The sequence below is a fragment of the Phaseolus vulgaris genome, chromosome 10, assembly GCF_051622355.1.
Source record: "Phaseolus vulgaris cultivar YP4 chromosome 10, ASM5162235v1, whole genome shotgun sequence".
Taxonomy (NCBI): Eukaryota; Viridiplantae; Streptophyta; class Magnoliopsida; order Fabales; family Fabaceae; genus Phaseolus; species Phaseolus vulgaris.
The window spans coordinates 15,556,298-15,576,012 of NC_143507.1; the positions used below are offsets into that span (position 1 = coordinate 15,556,298).

The 19,715-nt window shown below is 43.4% G+C and overlaps 9 non-coding genes and 22 pseudogenes across 9 annotated transcripts; all 31 read left to right on the forward strand.

The window, feature by feature from the left end:
- The first annotated feature begins 73 nt into the window (after positions 1-73).
- Positions 74-192, forward strand: LOC150024638 (5S ribosomal RNA; annotated as a pseudogene).
- A 231-nt stretch (positions 193-423) lies between these two features.
- On the forward strand, positions 424-542 carry LOC150024639 (5S ribosomal RNA; annotated as a pseudogene).
- Positions 543-771: 229 nt separating this feature from the next.
- LOC150024640 (5S ribosomal RNA) lies at positions 772-890 on the forward strand (annotated as a pseudogene).
- A 98-nt stretch (positions 891-988) lies between these two features.
- Positions 989-1,107, forward strand: LOC150024641 (5S ribosomal RNA; annotated as a pseudogene).
- Positions 1,108-1,337: 230 nt separating this feature from the next.
- LOC150024642 (5S ribosomal RNA) lies at positions 1,338-1,456 on the forward strand. Its single transcript, XR_016517038.1, has one exon. It is a non-coding gene; the product is annotated as a 5S ribosomal RNA (ribosomal RNA).
- A 228-nt stretch (positions 1,457-1,684) lies between these two features.
- Positions 1,685-1,803, forward strand: LOC150024643 (5S ribosomal RNA). Its single transcript, XR_016517073.1, has one exon. It is a non-coding gene; the product is annotated as a 5S ribosomal RNA (ribosomal RNA).
- Positions 1,804-2,034: 231 nt separating this feature from the next.
- Positions 2,035-2,153, forward strand: LOC150024644 (5S ribosomal RNA; annotated as a pseudogene).
- A 229-nt stretch (positions 2,154-2,382) lies between these two features.
- On the forward strand, positions 2,383-2,501 carry LOC150024645 (5S ribosomal RNA; annotated as a pseudogene).
- A 98-nt stretch (positions 2,502-2,599) lies between these two features.
- Positions 2,600-2,718, forward strand: LOC150024646 (5S ribosomal RNA). Its single transcript, XR_016517108.1, has one exon. It is a non-coding gene; the product is annotated as a 5S ribosomal RNA (ribosomal RNA).
- Positions 2,719-2,947: 229 nt separating this feature from the next.
- Positions 2,948-3,066, forward strand: LOC150024647 (5S ribosomal RNA). Its single transcript, XR_016517059.1, has one exon. It is a non-coding gene; the product is annotated as a 5S ribosomal RNA (ribosomal RNA).
- Positions 3,067-3,294: 228 nt separating this feature from the next.
- Positions 3,295-3,413, forward strand: LOC150024648 (5S ribosomal RNA). Its single transcript, XR_016517079.1, has one exon. It is a non-coding gene; the product is annotated as a 5S ribosomal RNA (ribosomal RNA).
- A 229-nt stretch (positions 3,414-3,642) lies between these two features.
- Positions 3,643-3,761, forward strand: LOC150024649 (5S ribosomal RNA). Its single transcript, XR_016517085.1, has one exon. It is a non-coding gene; the product is annotated as a 5S ribosomal RNA (ribosomal RNA).
- Positions 3,762-3,990: 229 nt separating this feature from the next.
- Positions 3,991-4,109, forward strand: LOC150024650 (5S ribosomal RNA). Its single transcript, XR_016517076.1, has one exon. It is a non-coding gene; the product is annotated as a 5S ribosomal RNA (ribosomal RNA).
- Positions 4,110-4,340: 231 nt separating this feature from the next.
- Positions 4,341-4,459, forward strand: LOC150024651 (5S ribosomal RNA; annotated as a pseudogene).
- Positions 4,460-4,699: 240 nt separating this feature from the next.
- On the forward strand, positions 4,700-4,818 carry LOC150024652 (5S ribosomal RNA; annotated as a pseudogene).
- A 240-nt stretch (positions 4,819-5,058) lies between these two features.
- LOC150024653 (5S ribosomal RNA) lies at positions 5,059-5,177 on the forward strand (annotated as a pseudogene).
- Positions 5,178-5,417: 240 nt separating this feature from the next.
- LOC150024654 (5S ribosomal RNA) lies at positions 5,418-5,536 on the forward strand (annotated as a pseudogene).
- Positions 5,537-5,777: 241 nt separating this feature from the next.
- LOC150024655 (5S ribosomal RNA) lies at positions 5,778-5,896 on the forward strand (annotated as a pseudogene).
- A 229-nt stretch (positions 5,897-6,125) lies between these two features.
- LOC150024656 (5S ribosomal RNA) lies at positions 6,126-6,244 on the forward strand (annotated as a pseudogene).
- Positions 6,245-6,484: 240 nt separating this feature from the next.
- Positions 6,485-6,603, forward strand: LOC150024657 (5S ribosomal RNA; annotated as a pseudogene).
- A 239-nt stretch (positions 6,604-6,842) lies between these two features.
- On the forward strand, positions 6,843-6,961 carry LOC150024658 (5S ribosomal RNA; annotated as a pseudogene).
- A 228-nt stretch (positions 6,962-7,189) lies between these two features.
- On the forward strand, positions 7,190-7,308 carry LOC150024659 (5S ribosomal RNA; annotated as a pseudogene).
- A 241-nt stretch (positions 7,309-7,549) lies between these two features.
- Positions 7,550-7,668, forward strand: LOC150024660 (5S ribosomal RNA; annotated as a pseudogene).
- Positions 7,669-7,909: 241 nt separating this feature from the next.
- Positions 7,910-8,028, forward strand: LOC150024661 (5S ribosomal RNA; annotated as a pseudogene).
- A 240-nt stretch (positions 8,029-8,268) lies between these two features.
- On the forward strand, positions 8,269-8,387 carry LOC150024662 (5S ribosomal RNA; annotated as a pseudogene).
- Positions 8,388-8,626: 239 nt separating this feature from the next.
- On the forward strand, positions 8,627-8,745 carry LOC137819782 (5S ribosomal RNA; annotated as a pseudogene).
- A 239-nt stretch (positions 8,746-8,984) lies between these two features.
- LOC137819945 (5S ribosomal RNA) lies at positions 8,985-9,103 on the forward strand (annotated as a pseudogene).
- A 238-nt stretch (positions 9,104-9,341) lies between these two features.
- LOC137819844 (5S ribosomal RNA) lies at positions 9,342-9,460 on the forward strand (annotated as a pseudogene).
- Positions 9,461-9,686: 226 nt separating this feature from the next.
- LOC137819918 (5S ribosomal RNA) lies at positions 9,687-9,805 on the forward strand. Its single transcript, XR_011082484.1, has one exon. It is a non-coding gene; the product is annotated as a 5S ribosomal RNA (ribosomal RNA).
- Positions 9,806-10,044: 239 nt separating this feature from the next.
- LOC137819935 (5S ribosomal RNA) lies at positions 10,045-10,163 on the forward strand. The gene has a single exon (XR_011082495.1). It is a non-coding gene; the product is annotated as a 5S ribosomal RNA (ribosomal RNA).
- Positions 10,164-10,392: 229 nt separating this feature from the next.
- Positions 10,393-10,511, forward strand: LOC137819807 (5S ribosomal RNA; annotated as a pseudogene).
- The last annotated feature ends 9,204 nt before the right edge of the window (positions 10,512-19,715 follow it).

Consider the following 19,715-nt stretch of genomic DNA (forward strand, 5'->3'; position numbering starts at 1 on the left):
TTCGAGGTCCAACCATTTTGAAACTGAAGCCCACCTGCAAACCCATATAGGTATTGATCGCGCAACGCTTGGCAGGTGCGATCATACCAGCACTAATGCACCGGATCCCATTAAAACTCCGCAGTTAAGCGCGCTCGGGCGAGAGTTGTACTAGGATGGGTGACCTCTTGGGAAGTCCTCGTGTTGCACTTCTTTTTTGTGTTATGTTTTTCTTCTTCTTCCTGGCCTAGACAGTCAAACCATGAGTTCACCTTTTTTGTGCTTTTTTTTTTTTTGCTGAGCTCTAAATAAAAATCTTAAAGTACCTACAAAAACGATCGTGAAATAGTGTTGTGTAGCGAGTTATCGCGTTCGAGGTCCAACCATTTTGAAACTGAAGCCCACCTGCAAACCCATATAGGTATTGATCGCGCAACGCTTGGCAGGTGCGATCATACCAGCACTAATGCACCGGATCCCATCAGAACTCCACAGTGAAGCGCGCCTCGGCGAGAGTAGTACTAGGATGGGTGACCTCCTGGGAAGTCCTCGTGTTGCACTTCTTTTTTGTGTTATGTTTTTCTTCCTCTTCCTGGCCTAGACAGTCAAACCATTAGTTCACCTTTTTTTTGCTTTTTTTTTTTGCTGAGCTCTAAATAAAAATCTTAAAGTACCTACAAAAACGATCGTGAAATAGTGTTGTGTAGCGAGTTATCGCGTTCGAGGTCCAACCATTTTGAAACTGAAGCCCACCTGCAAACCCATATAGGTATTGATCGCGCAACGCTTGGCAGGTGCGATCATACCAGCACTAATGCACCGGATCCCATCAGAACTCCGCAGTAAGGCGTGCTTGGGCGAGAGTAGTACTAGGATGGGTGACCTCCTGGGAAGTCCTCCTGTTGCACTTCTTTTTTGTGTTATGTTTTTCTTTCTCTTCCTGGCCTAGACAGTCAAACCATGAATTCACCTGCAAACCCATATAGGTATTGATCGCGCAACGCTTGGCAGGTGCGATCATACCAACACTAATGCACCGGATCCCATCAGAACTCTGCAGTGAAGCGTACTTGGGCGAGAGTAGTACTAGGATGGGTGACCTCCTGGGAAGTCCTCGTGTTGCAATTCTTTTTTGTGTTATGTTTTTCTTCCTCTTCCTGGCCTAGATAGTCAAACCATGAGTTCACCTTTTTTGTGCTTTTTTTTTTTTGCTGAGCTCTAAATAAAAATCTTAAAGTACCTACAAAAACGATCGTGAAATAGTGTTGTGTAGCGAGTTATCGCGTTCGAGGTCCAACAATTTTGAAACTGAAGCCCACCTGCAAACCCATATAGGTATTGATCGCGCAACGCTTGGCAGGTGCGATCATACCAGCACTAATGCACCGGATCCCATCAGAACTCCGCAGTGAAGCGTACTTGGGCGAGAGTAGTACTAGGATGGGTGACCTCCTGGGAAGTCCTCGTGTTGCACTTCTTTTTTGTGTTATGTTTTTCTTCCTTTTCCTGGCCTAGACAGTCAAACCATGAGGTCACCTTTTTTGTGCTTTTTTTTTTGCTGAGCTCTAAATAAAAATCTTAAAGTACCTACAAAAACGATCGTGAAATAGTGTTGTGTAGCGAGTTATCGCGTTCGAGGTCCAACCATTTTGAAACTGAAGCCCACCTGCAAACCCATATAGGTATTGATCGCGCAACGCTTGGCAGGTGCGATCATACCAGCACTAATGCACCGGATCCCATTAGAACTCCGCAGTTAAGCGCGCTCGGGCGAGAGTTGTACTAGGATGGGTGACCTCTTGGGAAGTCCTCGTGTTGCACTTCTTTTTTGTGTTATGTTTTTCTTCTTCTTCCTGGCCTAGACAGTCAAACCATGAGTTCACCTTTTTTGTGCTTTTTTTTTTTTTGCTGAGCTCTAAATAAAAATCTTAAAGTACCTACAAAAACGATCGTGAAATAGTGTTGTGTAGCGAGTTATCGCGTTCGAGGTCCAACCATTTTGAAACTGAAGCCCACCTGCAAACCCATATAGGTATTGATCGCGCAACGCTTGGCAGGTGCGATCATACCAGCACTAATGCACCGGATCCCATCAGAACTCCACAGATAAGCGCGCTTCGGCGAGAGTAGTACTAGGATGGGTGACCTCCTGGGAAGTCCTCGTGTTGCACTTCTTTTTTGTGTTATGTTTTTCTTCCTCTTCCTGGCCTAGACAGTCAAACTATTAGTTCACCTTTTTTTTGCTTTTTTTTTTTGCTGAGCTCTAAATAAAAATCTTAAAGTACCTACAAAAACGATCGTGAAATAGTGTTGTGTAGCGAGTTATCGCGTTCGAGGTCCAACCATTTTGAAACTGAAGCCCACCTGCAAACCCATATAGGTATTGATCGCGCAACGCTTGGCAGGTGCGATCATACCAGCACTAATGCACCGAATCCCATCAGAACTCCGCAGTCAGGCGTGCTTGGGCGAGAGTAGTACTAGGATGGGTGACCTCCTGGGAAGTCCTCCTGTTGCACTTCTTTTTTGTGTTATGTTTTTCTTTCTCTTCCTGGCCTAGACAGTCAAACCATGAATTCACCTGCAAACCCATATAGGTATTGATCGCGCAACGCTTGGCAGGTGCGATCATACCAACACTAATGCACCGGATCCCATCAGAACTCTGCAGTGAAGCGTACTTGGGCGAGAGTAGTACTAGGATGGGTGACCTCCTGGGAAGTCCTCGTGTTGCACTTCTTTTTTGTGTTATGTTTTTCTTCCTTTTCCTGGCCTAGACAGTCAAACCATGAGTTCACCTTTTTTGTGCTTTTTTTTTTTGCTGAGCTCTAAATAAAAATCTTAAAGTACCTACAAAAACGATCGTGAAATAGTGTTGTGTAGCGAGTTATCGCGTTCGAGGTCCAACCATTTTGAAACTGAAGCCCACCTGCAAACCCATATAGGTATTGATCGCGCAACGCTTGGCAGGTGCGATCATACCAGCACTAATGCACCGGATCCCATCAGAACTCCGCAGTTAAGCGCGCTTGGGCGAGAGTAGTACTAGGATGGGTGACCTCCTTGGAAGTCCTCGTGTTGCACTTCTTTTTTGTGTTTTGTTTTTCATCCTCTTCCTGGCCTAGACAGTCAAACCATGAGTTCACCTTTTTTGTGCTTTTTTTTTTGCTGAGCTCTAAATAAAAATCTTAAAGTACCTACAAAAACGATCGTGAAATAGTGTTGTGTAGCGAGTTATCGCGTTCGAGGTCCAACCATTTTGAAACTGAAGCCCAATTGCAAACCCATATAGGTATTGATCGCGCAACGCTTGGCAGGTGCGATCATACCAGCACTAATGCACCGGATCCCATCAGAACTCCGCAGTTAGGCGCGCTTGGGCGAGAGTAGTACTAGGATGGGTGACCTCCTGGGAAGTCCTCGTGTTGCACTTCATTTTTGTGTTATGTTTTTGTTCCTCTTCCTAGCCTAGACAGTCAAACCATGAGTTCACCTTTTTTTTGCTTTTTTTTTTTGCTGACCTCTAAATAAAAATCTTAAAGTACCTACAAAAACGATTGTGAAATAGTGTTGTGTAGCGAGTTATCGCGTTCGAGGTCCAACCATTTTGAAACTGAAGCCCAATTGCAAACCCATATAGGTATTGATCGCGCAACGCTTGGCAGGTGCGATCATACCAGCACTAATGCACCGGATCCCATCAGAACTCCGCAGTTAGGCGTGCTCGGGCGAGAGTTGTACTAGGATGGGTGACCTCTTGGGAAGTCCTCGTGTTGCACTTCTTTTTTGTGTTATGTTTTTCTTCGTCTTCCTGGCCTAGACAGTCAAACCATGAGTTCACCTTTTTTGTGCTTTTTTTTTTTGCTGAGCTCTAAATAAAAATCTTAAAGTACCTACAAAAACGATCGTGAAATAGTGTTGTGTAGCGAGTTATCGCGTTCGAGGTCCAACCATTTTGAAACTGAAGCCCACCTGCAAACCCATACAGGTATTGATCGCGCAACGCTTGGCAGGTGCGATCATACCAGCACTAATGCACCGGATCCCATCAGAACTTTGCAGTCAAGCGTGCTTGGGCGAGAGTAGTACTAGGATGGGTGACCTCCTGGGAAGTCCTCGTGTTGCACTTCTTTTTTGTGTTATGTTTTTCTTCCTCTTCCTGGCCTAGATAGTCAAACCATGAGTTCACCTTTTTTGTGCTTTTTTTTTTTTTGCTGAGCTCTAAATAAAAATCTTAAAGTACCTACAAAAACGATCGTGAAATAGTGTTGTGTAGCGAGTTATCGCGTTCGAGGTCCAACAATTTTGAAACTGAAGCCCACCTGCAAACCCATATAGGTATTGATCGCGCAACGCTTGGCAGGTGCGATCATAGCAGCACTAATGCACCGGATCCCATCAGAACTCTGCAGTGAAGCGTGCTTGGGTGAGAGTAGTACTATGATGGGTGACCTCATGGGAAGTCCTCGTGTTGCACTTCTTTTTCTATTTCTTTTTTGTGTTCTATTTTTCTTCCTCTTCCTGGCCTAGACAGTCAAACCATGAGTTCACCTTTTTTGTGCTTTTTTTTTTGCTGACCTCTAAATAAAAATCTTAAAGTACCTACAAAAATGATCGTGAAATAGTGTTGTGTAACGAGTTATCGCGTTCGAGGTCGAACAATTTTAAAACTGAAGCCCACCTGGAAACCCATATAGGTATTGATCGCGATACACTTGACAGGTGCGATCATACCAGCACTAATGCACTGGATCCCATAAGAACTCCGCAGTGAAGCGTTCTTGGGCAAGAGTAGTACTAGGATGGGTGACCTCCTGGGAAGTCCTTGTGTTGCACATCTTTTTGTATTTCTTTTTTGTGTTCTATTTTTCTTCCTCTTCCTGGCCTAGACAGTCAAACCATGAGTTCACCTTTTTTCTCCTTTTTTTTTTGCTGACCTCTAAATAAAAATCTTAAAGTACCTACAAAAATGATCGTGAAATAGTGTTGTGTAACGAGTTATTGCGTTCGAGGTCCAACCATTTTAAAACTGAAGCCAACCTGCAAACCCATATAGGTATTGATCGCGCTACGCTTGACAGGTGCGATCATACCAGCACTAATGCACTGGATCCCATCAGAACTCCGCAGTGAAGCGTTCTTGGGCGAGAGTAGTTCTAGGATGGGTGACCTCCTGGGAAGTCCTCGTGTTGCACTTCTTTTTGTATTTCTTTTTTCTGTTCTATTTGTCTTCCTCTTCCTGGCCTAGACAGTCAAACCATGAGTTCACCTTTTTTGTCCTTTTTTTTTTGCTGACCTCTAAATAAAAATCTTAAAGTTTCTACAAAAAAGATCGTGAAATAGTGTTGTGCAACGAGTTATCGCATTCGAGGTCCAACGATTTTGAAACTGAAGCCCACCTGCAAACCCATATAGGTATTGATCGCGCAACGTTTGACAGGTGCGATCATACCAACACTAACGCAACGGATCCCATCAGAACTCCGCAGTCAAGCGCGCTTGGGCGAGAGTATTACTAGGATGGGTGACCTCCTGGGAAGTCCTCGTGTTGCACTTCTTTTTGTATTTCTTTTTTGTGTTTTGTTTTTCTTCCTCTTCCTGGCCTAGAGAGTCAAACCATGAGTTCACCTTTTTTGTTCTTTTTTTTTTTGCTGACCTCTAAATAAAAATCTTAAAGTACCTACAAAAACGATAGTGAAATAGTGTTGTGTAGCGAGTTATCGCGTTTGAGGTCCAACCATTTTGAAACTGAAGCCCACCTGCAAACCCATATAGGTATTGATCGCGCAACGCTTGACAGGTGCGATCACACCAGCACTAATGCACCGGATCCCATCAGAACTCTGCAGGTAATCGTGCTTGGTCGAGAATAGTACTAGGATGGGTGACCTCCTGGGAAGTCCTCGTGTTGCACTTCTCTTTTGTGTTATGTTTTTGTTCCTCTTCCTGGCCTAGACAGTCAAACCATGAGTTCACCTTTTTTTTGCTTTTTTTTTTTGCTGAGCTCTAAATAAAAATCTTAAAGTACCTACAAAAACGATCGTGAAATAGTGTTGTGTAGCGAGTTATCGCGTTCGAGGTCCAACCATTTTTAAACTGAAGCCCAGATGCAAACCCATATAGGTATTGATCGCGAAACGCTTGACAGGTGCGATCATACCAACACTAATGCACCAGATCACATCAGAACTCTGCAGGTAATCGTGCTTGGTCGAGAATAGTACTAGGATGGGTGACCTCCTCGGAAGTCCTCGTGTTGCACTACTTTTTGTATTTCATTTTTGTGTTCTATTTTTCTTCGTCTTCGTGCCCTAGAGAGTCAAACCATGTGTTCACCTTTTTTGTGCTTTTTTTTTTGGTGACCTCTAAATAAAAATCTTAAAGTACCTAAAAAAACTATCGTGAAATAGTGTTGTGTAGCGAGTTATCGCGTTCGAGGTCCAACGATTTTGAAACTGAAGGCCACCTGCAAACCCATATAGGTATTGATCGCGCAACGCTTGACAGTTGCGATCATACCAGCATTAATGCACCAGATCCCATCAGAACTCCGTAGTGAAGCGGACATGGGCGAGAGTAGTACTAGGATGGGTGACTTCCTGGGGAGTCCTCGTGTTGCTCTTCTTTTTGTATTTCTTTTTTGGGTTCTGTTTTTCTTCCTCTTCCTGGCCTAGACAGTCAAACCATGAGTTCACCTTTTTTGTGCTTTTTTGTTTGCTGAGCTCGAAAAAAAAATTTAAAGTACCTACAAAAATGATCGAGAAATAGTGTTGTGTACTGAGTTATCGCGTTCGAGGTCCAACCATTTTGAAACTGAAGCTCACCTGCAAACCCATATAGGTATTGATCGCGCTACGCTTGACAGGTGTGATGATACTAGGACTAATGCACCGGATCCCATCAGAACTCCGCAGATAAGCGTGCTTGGGCGAGATTAGTACTAGGATGGGTCATCTCCTGGGAAGTCCTCGTGTTGCACTTCTTTTTTGTGTTCTTTGTTTCTTCCTCTTACTGGCCTAGACAGTCAAACCATGAGTTCACCTTTTTTGTGCTTTTTTTTTTGCTGACCTCTAAATAAAAATCTTAAAGTACCTACAAAAATGATCGTGAAATAGTGTTGTTGTGCGAGTTATCGCGTTCCAGGTCCAATCATCTTGAAACTGAAGCCCACCTGCAAACCCATATAGGTATTGATCGCGCTATGCTTGACAGGTGTGATCATACCAGCACTAATGCACTGGATCCCATCAGAACTCCGCAGAGAAGCGTTCTTGGGCGAGAGTAGTACTAGGATGGGTGACCTCCTGGGAAGTCCTCGTGTTGCACTTCTTTTTGTATTTCTTTTTTCTGTTCTATTTTTCTTCCTCTTCCTGGCCTAGAAAGTCAAACCATGAGTTCACCTTTTTTGTGCTTTTTTTTTTTGCTGACCTCTAAATAAAAATCTTAAAGTTTCTACAAAAACGATCGTGAAATAGTGTTGTGCAACGAGTTATCGCGTTCGAGATCCAACGATTTTGAAACTGAAGCCCACCTGCAAACCCATATAGGTATTGATCGCGCAATGTTTGACAGGTGCGATCATACCAACACTAACGCAACGGATCCCATCAAAACTCCACAGTCAAGCGTGCTTGGGCGAGAGTATTACTAGGTTGGGTGACCTCCTGGGAAGTCCTCGTGTTGCACTTCTTTTTGTATTTCTTTTTTGTGTTCTGTTTTTCTTCCTCTTCCTGGCCTAGAGAGTTAAACCATGAGTTCACCTTTTTTGTTCTTTTTTTTTTTGCTGACCTCTAAATAAAAATCTTAAAGTACCTACAAAAACGATCGTGAAATAGTGTTGTGTAGCGAGTTATCGCGTTTGAGGTCCAACCATTTTGAAACTGAAGCCCACCTGCAAACCCATATAGGTATTGATCGCGCAACGCTTGACAGGTGCGATCACACCAGCACTAATGCACCGGATCCCATCAGAACTCTGCAGGTAATCGTGCTAGGTCGAGAATAGTACTAGGATGGGTGACCTCCTCGGAAGTACTCGTGTTGCACTTCTTTTTGTATTTCATTTTTGTGTTCTATTTTTCTTCCTCTTCCTGCCCTAGAGAGTCAAACCATGAGTTCAACTTTTTTCTGCTTTTTTTTTTGGTGACCTCTAAATAAAAATATTAAAGTACCTATAAAAACGATCGTGAAATAGTGTTGTGTAGCGAGTTATCGTGTTCGAGGTCCAACCATTTTGAAACTGAAGCCCACCTGCAAACCCATATAGGTATTGATCACGCAACGCTTGACAGGTGCGATCATACCAGCACTAATGCACCGGATCCCATCAGAACCCTGCAGGTAATCGTGCTTGGTCGAGCATAGTACTAGGATGGGTGACCTCCTCGGAAATCCTCGTGTTGCACTTCTTTTTGTATTTCATTTTTGTGTTCTATTTTTCTTCCTCTTCCTGCCCTAGAGAGTCAAACAATGAGTTCACCTTTTTTGTGCTTTTTTTTTGCTGACCTCTAAATAAAAATCTTAAAGTACCTACAAAAATGATCGTTAAATAGTGTTGTGTAACGAGTTATCACGTTCGAGGTCCAACCATTTTAAAACTGAAGCCCACCTGCAAACCCATATAGGTATTGATCGCGCTACGCTTGACAGGTGCGATCATACCAGCACTAATGCACTGGATCCCCTCAGAACTCCGCAGTGAAGCGTTCTTGGGGGAGAGTAGTACTAGGATGGGTGACCTCCTGGGAAGTCCTCGTGTTGCACTTCTTTTTGTATTTCTTTTTTGTGTTCTATTTTTCTTCCTCTTCCTGGCCTAGACAGTCAAACCACGAGTTCACCTTTTTTGTGCTTTTTTTTTGCTGACCTCTAAATAAAAATCTAAAACTATCTACAAAAACGATCGTGAAATAGTGTTGTGCAACGAGTTATCGCGTTCGAGGTCCAACGATTTTGAAACTGAAGCCCACCTGCAAACCCATATAGGTATTGATCGCGCAACGCTTGATAGGTGTGATCATACCAGCACTAATGCACCGGATCCCATCAGAACTCCGCAGTGAAGCGTTCATAGGCGAGAGTAGTACTAGGATGGGTGACCTCCTGGGAAGTCCTCGTGTTGCACTTCTTTTTGTATTTCTTTTTTGCGTTCTGTTTTTCTTCCTCTTCCTGGCCTAGACAGTCAAACCATGAGTTCACCTTTTTTGTGCTTTTTTTTTGTGAGCTCTAAATAAAAATATTAAAGTACCTACAAAAACGATCGTGAAATAGTATTGTGTAGCGAGTTATCACGTTCAAGGTCCAACCATTTTGAAACTGAAGCCCACCTGCAAACCCATATAGGTATTGATCGCGCTACGCTTGACCGGTGCGATGATACCAGCACTAATGCACCGGATCCCATCAGAACTTCGCTGATAAGCGTTCTTGGGCGAGATTAGTACTAGGATGGGTGATCTCTTGGGAAGTCCTCGTGTTGCATTTCGTTTTTGTGTTCTGTGTTTCTTCCTCTTCCTGGCCTAGATAGTCAAACCATGAGTTCACCTTTTTTGTCCTTTTTTTTGCTGACCTCTAAATAAAAATCTTAAAGTACCTACAAAAACGATCGTGAAATAGTGTTGTGTAGCGAGTTATCACGTTCGAGGTCAAATCATTTTGAAACTGAAGCCGACTTGCAAACCCATATAGGTATTGATCGCGCTACGCTTGACAGGTGCGATCATACCAGCACTAATGCACTGGATCCCATCAGAACTCCGCAGTGAAGCGTGCTTGGACGAGAGTAGTACTAGGATGGGTGACCTCCTGGGAAGTCCTCGATTTGCACTTCTTTTTGTATTTCTTTTTTGTGTTCTGTTTTTCTTCCACTTCCTGGCCTAGACAGTCAAACCATGAGTTCACCTTTTTTGTGCTTTTTTTTTACTGACCTCTAAATAAAAATATTAAAGTACCTACAAAAACGATCGTGAAATAGTGTTATGTAGCGAGTTATCGCGTTCGAGGTCCAACCATTTTGAAACTGAAGCCCAGATGCAAACCCATATAGGTATTGATCGCGCTACGCTTGACAGGTGCGATCATACCAGCACTAATGCACCGGATCCCATCAGAACTCCGCAGTGAAGCGTGTTTGGGCGAGAGTAGTATTAGGATGGGTGGCCTCCTGGGAAGTCCTCGTGTTGCATTTCTATTTTGTGTTGTGTGTTTGTTCCTCTTCCTGGCCTAGACAGTCAAACCATGAGTTCACCTTTTTTGTGCTTTTTTTCTTGCTCACCTCTAAAGAAAAATCTTAAAGTACCTACAAAAAACGATCGTGAAATAGTGTTGTGTAGCGAGTTATCGCGTTCGAGGTCCAATCATTTTGAAACTGAAGCCCACCTGCAAACCCATATAGGTATTGATCGCGCAACGCTTGGCAGGTGCGATCATACGAGCACTAATGCACCAGATCCCATCAGAACTCCACAGTCAAGCGTTCTTGGGCGAGAGTAGTACTAGGATGGGAGGCCTTCTGGGAAGTCCTCGTGTTGCACTTCTTTTTGTATTTCTTTTTTGTGTTCTGTTTTTCTTCCTCTTCCTGGCCTAGACAGTCAAACCATGAGTTCACCTTTTTTATAGTTTTTTTTTTTTTGCAGACCTCTAAATAAAAATATTAAAGTACCTACAAAAACGATCGTGAAATAGTGTTGTGTAGCGAGTTTTCGCGTTCGAGGTCCAACCATTTTGAAACTGAAGACAACCTGCAAACCCATATAGGCATTGATCGCGCAACGCTTGACAGGTGCGATCATACCAGCACTAATTGATGGAGATCAAGCTCAAGAGGACATGGAGGCCAATCAACAAGATCAAGAAGTGGTGGAGGCGCAAATAGAGGACGCCCATGGAGGCCAAAGTCCACCAAAAAGGATTACAAGAAGCATGTTCAAAGCTTTGGGAGCTAGAGGACATTTATTTTCTCTTTTTGTAATTTCTTTAGTTGAAGGTGCTTAGAGGGAAACATTAGAAACCTCTTTTGTTTTAGCATCTTTTAGGCTTTAGTTAGGAGCTTTAGGAGGGGGGTGTATTAGTAGATAGGTGTAGGTGTAGTTTTTGGGAGGTGTCATAGTAGAAAAAGGTCACACCTCCCATGTGACTTGTTTTTGGTGGGAATTTCAAATGAGTTTATTTGAAATTTCCCACCTATTTTTTCAGCACCTTAGGCTATAAATAGAGGTGCTTCCTTTGTAAAATTCAGATTGGAATTAATCTAAGAAAACTCTACTCAAATTTTGAGTGAACTTTGGAGAGCTTTTGGAGCCTTCTTCTCTAGTCTTATCTTGATGGATCATTGGAGTCCTCAAGTGGCGGCATCACTCTGATCTAGGAGCATTCCACACTTCTAGTGGCGAGATCATCCAACATTCTTCCATCTTCATGAGCATTCTCTTCTCCTTCCTTTCTTCTCTTTCAATTGTTCATGTTGTCTTGTGTTCTTGAGTTGTTTGGTTCGGTTTTTCTGTTTTTCCAGCACCTATATTCTGTTCTTGTCTTTTAATTTCACTTTTGTTCGGTTCATATGTTTGCTTATTCAATTCTGTTCGGTCCTTTCAATTTTACCTCTCTTTGTTGATTCAATTTGACAATATGTGGAGCATCCAAATGAGTTTGGGATTTGGTACTAGTTTTTGGTGAGTTCTTGTCTTAGAACAATGATCCAACTCTAAGAAAAGTGCCTCTATAATGTCCAGCTCAAGGTGATTCCTAAGAATGTCAAGAATCATTCTCTATATGGCTAGTGGAATCACATCATGTGGTATCATGAGTCTTAGGTTCTTCTTGTTTAATTGTTGAGTTGTGTGCACTTTAATTTCAAGAGCTCTTTAATTTTCTTGCAATTTAAGTTTCTGTTTTAGAATTTTAATTGAGTATTCTTGTTGTTTTTCTTTTACACCAAGTGCTTGTGAAAAGGTTTATGGCACTCATAATTCTTATGAGTATGGTTGCTCTTTTGGAATGGCATTATCCTTCCTAGAGTTTACCTTAAGCTTCCTTTCACTTGTTGTTAAAATTTGTGATGTGTCTTTTAATTTTGTAATCATGTCAAGTTTTGTCTTAGTCATGTTATTCCATATTTGTCATTACTTTTAGTAGTACTTTTATTGTTTTGATTGTTTCTTGCTTTGGTGTCATATAATTTTCTGAATTGATGTTGATCCTTTGTGCATTTTCTTTTTAGAGTTGAGTTCATACTTGTATTCTAGACCTATACAAGTTCCAATACATCATTTTCTATTATGTCTTTGCTAGTTCATCATCCTGTTTTTTTATTCCTATTAGGATTCCTCTGTTTCTGAAAAAAAAAGTGCATACTGTTTTTCCTTATTGCAATTGATTTACTTACTGGAAAATTCTGAAATTCTGGATTTGAGATATTCAAAGTGTTAGAAAAGAATAGAAAAAAGAATCATTCAAAAATACGAAGTACACAAAAAATGATAAATAAAATAAAAAAAGTGTACAATTCTGCCCAAAAAAATACGGTAATCTGGCAGCGATTTTGAAAAATTTATTTCTCTCAATTGGCTTACTGTTTTTAATTGATTCCAGTGCCATTATTGAGTTAACATCTTGAAGTTTCTGTGATTTAAATTTCATAATCCAGTTCGCTCTACATCATTCCAGTTAAATCAGTGAATATCAAGCACAGTTTGCCTTTTAAAAAAAAATAAATTTTCCAGTAGCTAATTTTTTGTTTTCTTCATCTACTCTAGAACTTTTCCTTAAGTATTCTTTTGTGTGCCTACTTTTCTCATTGAGTTCTTTATTTTCTTGATTGTCTTTCATTCTTACTCTTTGAGTTTGTCTCACATATAGTTTTCCTTTTGCAATTACCTTTCTTTGCTTATACATTTTCTTGTTTGTCTTTATTGTTTCATTGGTTTTGTGGTGGTTGCTTTTGAGATTGGTGTGCTTGCTTTGACATCTTTCATTTGAGGATTCCAAGGCCTCAAGATCAGATTGGTGCAAGAACATTATTTCTTTGAGAGTGACCTCTTTTTCTACCTCATTTCACTTCGGCAGTTTCAATTGCAAAGTTCACTGTTTTTGCTAATTTTTTAACTTGTTTGCTGTTTTGTGTGTTTGTTGTTTTTAATTACAAATGGCTGGATTTTCAAGTGATGCATCCTACAAGCAGAATTCTCCTTCCAAAGCTTCAATTCTTGGTGAATTACATGAAGCTCAAAGAACAATTAGACGGTTGGAGGAGAAAATGCAAAAGATGGAGGTCCAACAAGCTAGACCATCTCCTTCTATCCATGATGGACATCATTCTCATAGACCATCTTCAAGAGCTTCTTCAAATGATGTTGGCCGTGAAGATGAGCATAGGAGAAGGAGACCTCCACCCCAAGTCCATGGACAAAGACATCATCACCAAGGGGAAAGAATTCACTACGGCAATGGCTTCTATCATGATGCAAAGTCTAAGCTTCCTTCGGTCAAGTTACCTTGTTTTAATGGTTCTAGTGATCCAAATGTATATTTAGATTGGGAGGCTAAGTGTGAACAAATTTTTGAGATCCATGAGATCCAAGATGAGCATAAGCTCAAGCTAGCCACCCTAGAGTTTAGTGATTATGCCATGAAATGGTGGCATGGAATTGTAAAGGACATTATCTATCACAAGGGTCCTCCCGTGGACTCTTGGAACTCTTTAAAGGATCACATGCGCGCTAGATTTGTGCCCCCACATTTTAGGAAAGACCTCATGTTGAGACTCCAACGGTTTCAACAAGGCACGCTAAATGTGGATGAATATTATAAGGAGCTAGAGACGCTTGTGCTTAAAATTAAATTAGAAGAAAGTGAGGAAGCTATGATTGCTAGGTTTGTGAGTGGTCTAAGGAAGGATATTCAAGATGTTGTTGAGTTACAAGAGTATTCATCATTGGGTTCTTTAGTTCATCTTGCAATGAAGGTAGAAGCCCAACTTGCAAAGAAAAATATTTTTAAAAATATTCCCAAAGATGACTACTACAACAATTCTTGGAAGAACAAAAAGTCTTTTTCAAAATTTCCTTCCAAAGATTCTTCTTTCAAACCCAAGGATCCTAAGCCATCTACTTCTAGGCCTAAATCCCCAATTAAATCGTCTAGTCAAAAGTGTTTTAAATGTTTGGGATATGGTCATATTGCTGCTAATTGCCCTTCTAAACGAAGTATGTACATGCATGAAGGCATTGTAGTTAGTGAGCATGATTCCAATTCATCATTGGGCTCTTTAGTTCATCTTGCAATGAAGGTGGAAGCCCAACTTGCAAAGAAAAACTCTTTTAAAAATGCTTCCAATGATGGATACTACTCCAAGTCTTGGAGAAACAAAACTTCTTTTTCTAAACATCCTTCCAAAGATTCTTCTTTCAAACCCAAGGAATCTAAGCCATCAACTTCTAGACCAAAGTCTCCCACTAGAACATCTAATACTAAATGCTTTAAATGTATGGGTTATGGTCATATTGCTGCAAATTGTCCTTCCAAACGAAGTATGTACATGCATGAGGGCATTGTAGTTAGTGAGCATGATTCGGATTCTCCTAAGCATTCATTGCATTCTCATGCATCTAGTGAGGAAGAGAGTGAATGTCCACTTGAAGGGGACTTGTTAGTTGTGAGAAGACTTCTTGGACAAGTTTCACAACCTTTTGATGAAAGTCAAAGGGAAAATATTTTCCATACAAGATGTCTTATTCAAAACAAAATTTGTTCCTTGATAGTGGATGGGGGTAGTTGTGCAAATGTGGCTAGTACAAGAGTAGTAGATAAGCTTGGATTGCCTACTATCTCTCATACAAAGCCCTACAAATTACAATGGCTTAGTGAAGTAGGAGAAATAATTGTTAATAAACAAGTCCTCATCCATTTCTCCATTGGAAAATACAAAGATGAGGTATTATGTGATGTTGTGCCCATGGAAGCTACTCATGTTCTTTTGGGAAGGCCTTGGCAATTTGATAGAAAAGTTTTACATGATGGCTTTACCAACAAACTATCTTTTGAATTCCATGGTCACAAGGTTACTTTAAAATCTCTCTCTCCAAGAGAAGTCCATGAGGACCAAGTTATCATGAAGAAAAAGAGGGAGAGTGAAAAAGATAAAAAAGATAAGAGTTCTAAGCCTACACTCCTTGTGTCTAGGCGTGAAATTGAAAGGGAAATAGTGGCTCATCATCCTCTTTTGTTAGCCATCCCTAGAACTCTTAGAGTAGAATCACTTGTTGATAGTTCTCATTGCTTGGAAAATTTGGTAGAAGAGTTCCAAGATGTGTTTCAAGATCCTCCAAATGGACTTCCACCTTTGAGAGGGATTGAGCACCAAATTGATTTGATACCGGGCTCTTCTTTACCAAATCGTCCAGCATATAGGACCAATCCAAGTGAAACCAAGGAAATTCGCCAACAAGTTGAGGCTTTGATTGAGAAAGGGTGGGTGCAAGATAGCATGAGTCCTTGTGCTATGCCTATCATCTTAGTGCCAAAAAAGGATGGCACATGGCGAATGTGTTCGGATTGTAGGGCCATAAATAACATAACCATTAAGTATAGGCATCCCATACCTAGACTAGATGATTTGTTGGATGAATTACATGGTTCTAAAATCTTTTCAAAGATTGATCTTAAAAGCGGCTACAATCAAATCCGTATCAAACCGGGTGATGAATGGAAGACGGCTTTTAAGACCAACTTTGGTTTATATGAGTGGTTAGTTATGCCTTTTGGTTTAACTAATGCACCAAGTACCTTCATGCGCCTCATGCATCATGTTCTTAGACCTTTCATTGGTAAGTTTGTTGTGGTTTACTTTGATGACATTCTCATTTATAGCTTATCTTTGAATGACCATAGGTTGCATGTTAGGCGAGTTTTGGAAACCCTTAGGAAGGAACATTTGTATGCTAACCTTGCTAAATGTATGTTTGCTCTTGATCATATAGAATTCCTAGGGTTTGTTGTGAGTTGTAAAGGGGTCCATGTGGACAAAACAAAGGTGGTGGCCATTCAAAATTGGCCTACACCGAAATCTTTGAATGAGGTCCGAAGTTTTCATGGGCTTGCTTCTTTCTATAGAAGATTTGTCCCAAACTTTGGTACCATTGCCGCACCACTCAATGACATAGTGAAAAAGGATGTGGTCTTTCATTGGGGAGAAGCACAACAAAATGCTTTTGATACTTTGAAAGAAAAATTGACTAATGCTCTTGTACCGCCCTGGTAGTCGGAAGTGATGACGTGGCATCCAGCTACAGTATAGGCGTGCTGACAAGGCGCCAGGTTGGTAGAAGGGAAAGAGGTCGGGGGGCTTGTGTAGTCGCCAGTTATTAAGTTGGCGTGCTCCGACCTCCAGCATACCAGGCGATCGCCCAGCTTAAGATGAAGTCGCCAGATTGTAAATTCAGGCGACTGAGTGATAGGAGATCGCCAGAACAAGCACATCGCCAGAGATGAAGGTGGTGCAGATTATGAAGGCGGCCGGCGAGACCACAGGGTAGGTGTACGAGAGCACCCTAACTCGCCAATTCCAATAGAGATCACGCTCCCAAGTTAGCTATGTACTGGGCAATACCATGCATAGGTAACTTAGCAAAACGAGAGTAGAAGCAACGCCCAAGTCAAGGAGGCTCCAGATGATGGCACGTGTACAGTTGGATGCGAGCCACGTGTCTAAGTCTGTAACTGCCAGGAGAGAGAAAGTGACCAGGTATATAAGAGTTCTCAACGAACTTTCTGAGGTACGCACGTTCAGATTATACTCTTTACGCTTGCGAGTTCTAGAGCACACTGTGAGAGAGAATTTGCACGGTTCTTGTTCTCTTAGTATTTGGTGATTCGGTCACTGACTTGGGCGTTGGAGACGGCGCCGCTCTGTTCCTTTGCAGGTTCTTGAGGTGGATCTCGAAGAAGAACGGAGGTTTGAAGCGGTGCGCACGTCGATCCTTTGACGAGGCAGTTTCCAGCATTCCGGTCAACAGGCAGGATCATCAGGCGCCCACCGTGGGGCCGTGTAAAACTTGCTCCCATCCACAGCGTGAGTCTTGGAGGTTTTCGTAGCTTTCTGTGTGGTTGTGTGCTGGTGCAACTGTTGTTCGCTGTTCATCTGGCTTTTGTTCAGTGTTTCTCACGTTTTCCACCGTTCGTTTGAGGTTTTGTTCGGTGAAGTGAGGTTTTCTGCTGTTTACGCGTGATTTGTTCGGTGGAGTTTGAGCTCTTCGATTTGTTCGATTTTTTTCGTGGAAGAAGAGGTGGTTTCTGGTGGAGTTGCAAGTTTCTTTGAAGGTTTGCGGTGCTCTTGAGTTTCCTTGCGAAGCTTCGCACAGTTTCTTCCGATTGATCGCTGAATCGATCGTAGCTGAAGTAAGTGTTGTTCGCTGCATTCTGTGATTCGCTGAGTTTCCTGAGAAAAATGAGAAGCAATCGTTCAAGCCCCGTGGCGCCTGTCGCTGCTGAAGGCGACGCCGCTATGACCATGGCACAGATGGTAGATATTATGCGCTCGTTGCAGGCGACTGTGGAAGCCTCGCGCATAGTACAGGCGCGAATGCATGAGGACTTGGCCGCCTCTCGGGCCAGGAATGATGAGCTCACCAAGGTGACTGAGGAGCTGCGTCAAGCTCTTCAGGAGCAGCAAGGGCGTCCTATTGCTGAAGAGGTCGCGCCGTCGTCGCCACCTCGTGTTTTCCCTATGCCTTTCGCTCAAGCGATTACTGACACGCCTATTCCTACGAGCGTGGTCCCTGTCAAGGCTATCTTTACCGGCGTGGAGGATCCAGAGGCTCATCTAACCACGTTCCATACGCAGATGATGCTGTCGGGAGGGTCGGACGTCGTGTATTGCAAGATGTTCGTGAGCACGCTCCAGGGAACGGCGTTGGAATGGTTTGTGAGCCTACCTAACGGTCACATAACCAATTTTCAGCAGTTCTCGAAGGTTTTCGTCGAGCAATACATCGTGAACAAGGCACTGCCCAGGGTGTCTTATGATTTGTTTGATATAAGGCAGTACCAGGGAGAATCCCTCAGAGACTACCTGAATCGCTTTGGAGCGCAGATGGTCAGATCGCCGGCCAAAGATGAAGAAATGCTGGTCTATGCATTCAAGAAGGGCGTGCTGCCAGGACCATTCTGCGAGGCCTTGATCAGGGCTCACCCTGCAACGTTTGCTGAGGTCAGGCGACTTGCGGTGGCTCACATCGCCGACGAGAGTGAGGTCGCTGAGAAGAGAGGGAGCGTGGCTCCCGCTAGGCCACGCGCCCAGACCAGGATCCAGCCGCAAAGGGTGCTGGAGACAGCGGCGGCGGCCAGGAAGGACCAGAGGACTCGCCATCCTTATGATAGGAGGAACAAGGGGAGGGGCCAGGGACGCCAGCAACCAGCACGCCGGGAATACAATCGCCCGCCTAAGCACAAGTTTGTTATGGGATTGGCAGACCTGATCGCCATTCCCAATATATCTGCTAGGTTGAAAGCGCCTGAGAAGGTGGGCGACAAGGTGCTGGGAGCAAAGCCAGACGCCTGGTGTGAGTTTCACCAGGGCTTTGGCCACACTTTGGACTCGTGTTTGTCCTTAGGGTATCAGCTCGATGATCTGGTTAAGAGCGGGTTCCTAAATGACTATCTGCTGGACAGGAGAACGGGGGGAGCGTCGAGTTCCCAGCCAGCAGGTGGAGAAGCCCAGCAACACGAGATGCCTATCCACGGGGAAATCCACACCATTGCAGGAGGCTTCTCAGGTGGTGGATGCACCGCATCGCAGAGGAAGAAGTACGCGCGGTCGGTGATGACAGTGGATATGTTTGAAGATCACTCGCCGGAGGTGGACATTACGTTCACCAAGCAGGATCTTCGGGACGTTGTGCCCCATGACAACGATCCCATAGTCATTTCGTTGATTACGACGGGAAGGAAGGTCCACAGAGTTCTGGTGGATCAGGGAAGCTCGGCAGACGTGATGTTCTGGCCGACTTTCACGCAGCTGGAGTTGCCCCTTGACCAGCTAAGGCCCTATGGAGGGTGCCTGTATGGGTTCGCTGGTGACCAGGTGGAGTTCAGAGGGTACATTGAGTTGAGAACCACGTTTACAGATGAGGCTGGTTCGAGGACGGAGAAAATCAAGTACCTCATTGTAAACGCTCCTTCAGCATACAACATCCTGTTGGGAAGGCCCACGCTTAACAGGATAGGCGCTATACCGTCGACTCGGCACATGAAGGTGAAGTTGCCGTCTATGGAGGGGGTGGTGATCACGATCAAGTCTGATCAGAAAGAAGCAAAAAAGTGCTATGAGAATAGCCTGAAAAACAAGAGATCAGTGAGTTATGTAACAACCACCCCACCTCCCGGTGTGAAGCCCAGATCGACGGTAACAGAAGAGACCGCCGGAAGGGACGTGGAGATGGTGGACGCTGAGCTGGGGGAGGGGAACGCTGGTCTGGAGGAAAAAGAGGCGCGGAATCGCCCTGAGGAAGCGAGAGAGCAGGGGATCGCCAGAGAATCCAGGCCAAAACCTGTCGAGCAGTGGCTCGAGAAAGAGATCGGGGGAAAGATCTTCAAGCTGGGAAGATCTCTGGAGGTCGAGCTCCAGGACCAGATCGCCAAGGTGATTGAGCGGCATCTGGACGCGTTTGCATGGTCCGCTTCGGACATGCCCGGGATTGATCCCGACTTCTTGTGCCATCATCTGGCGATGGACAGCTTGGTGAGAC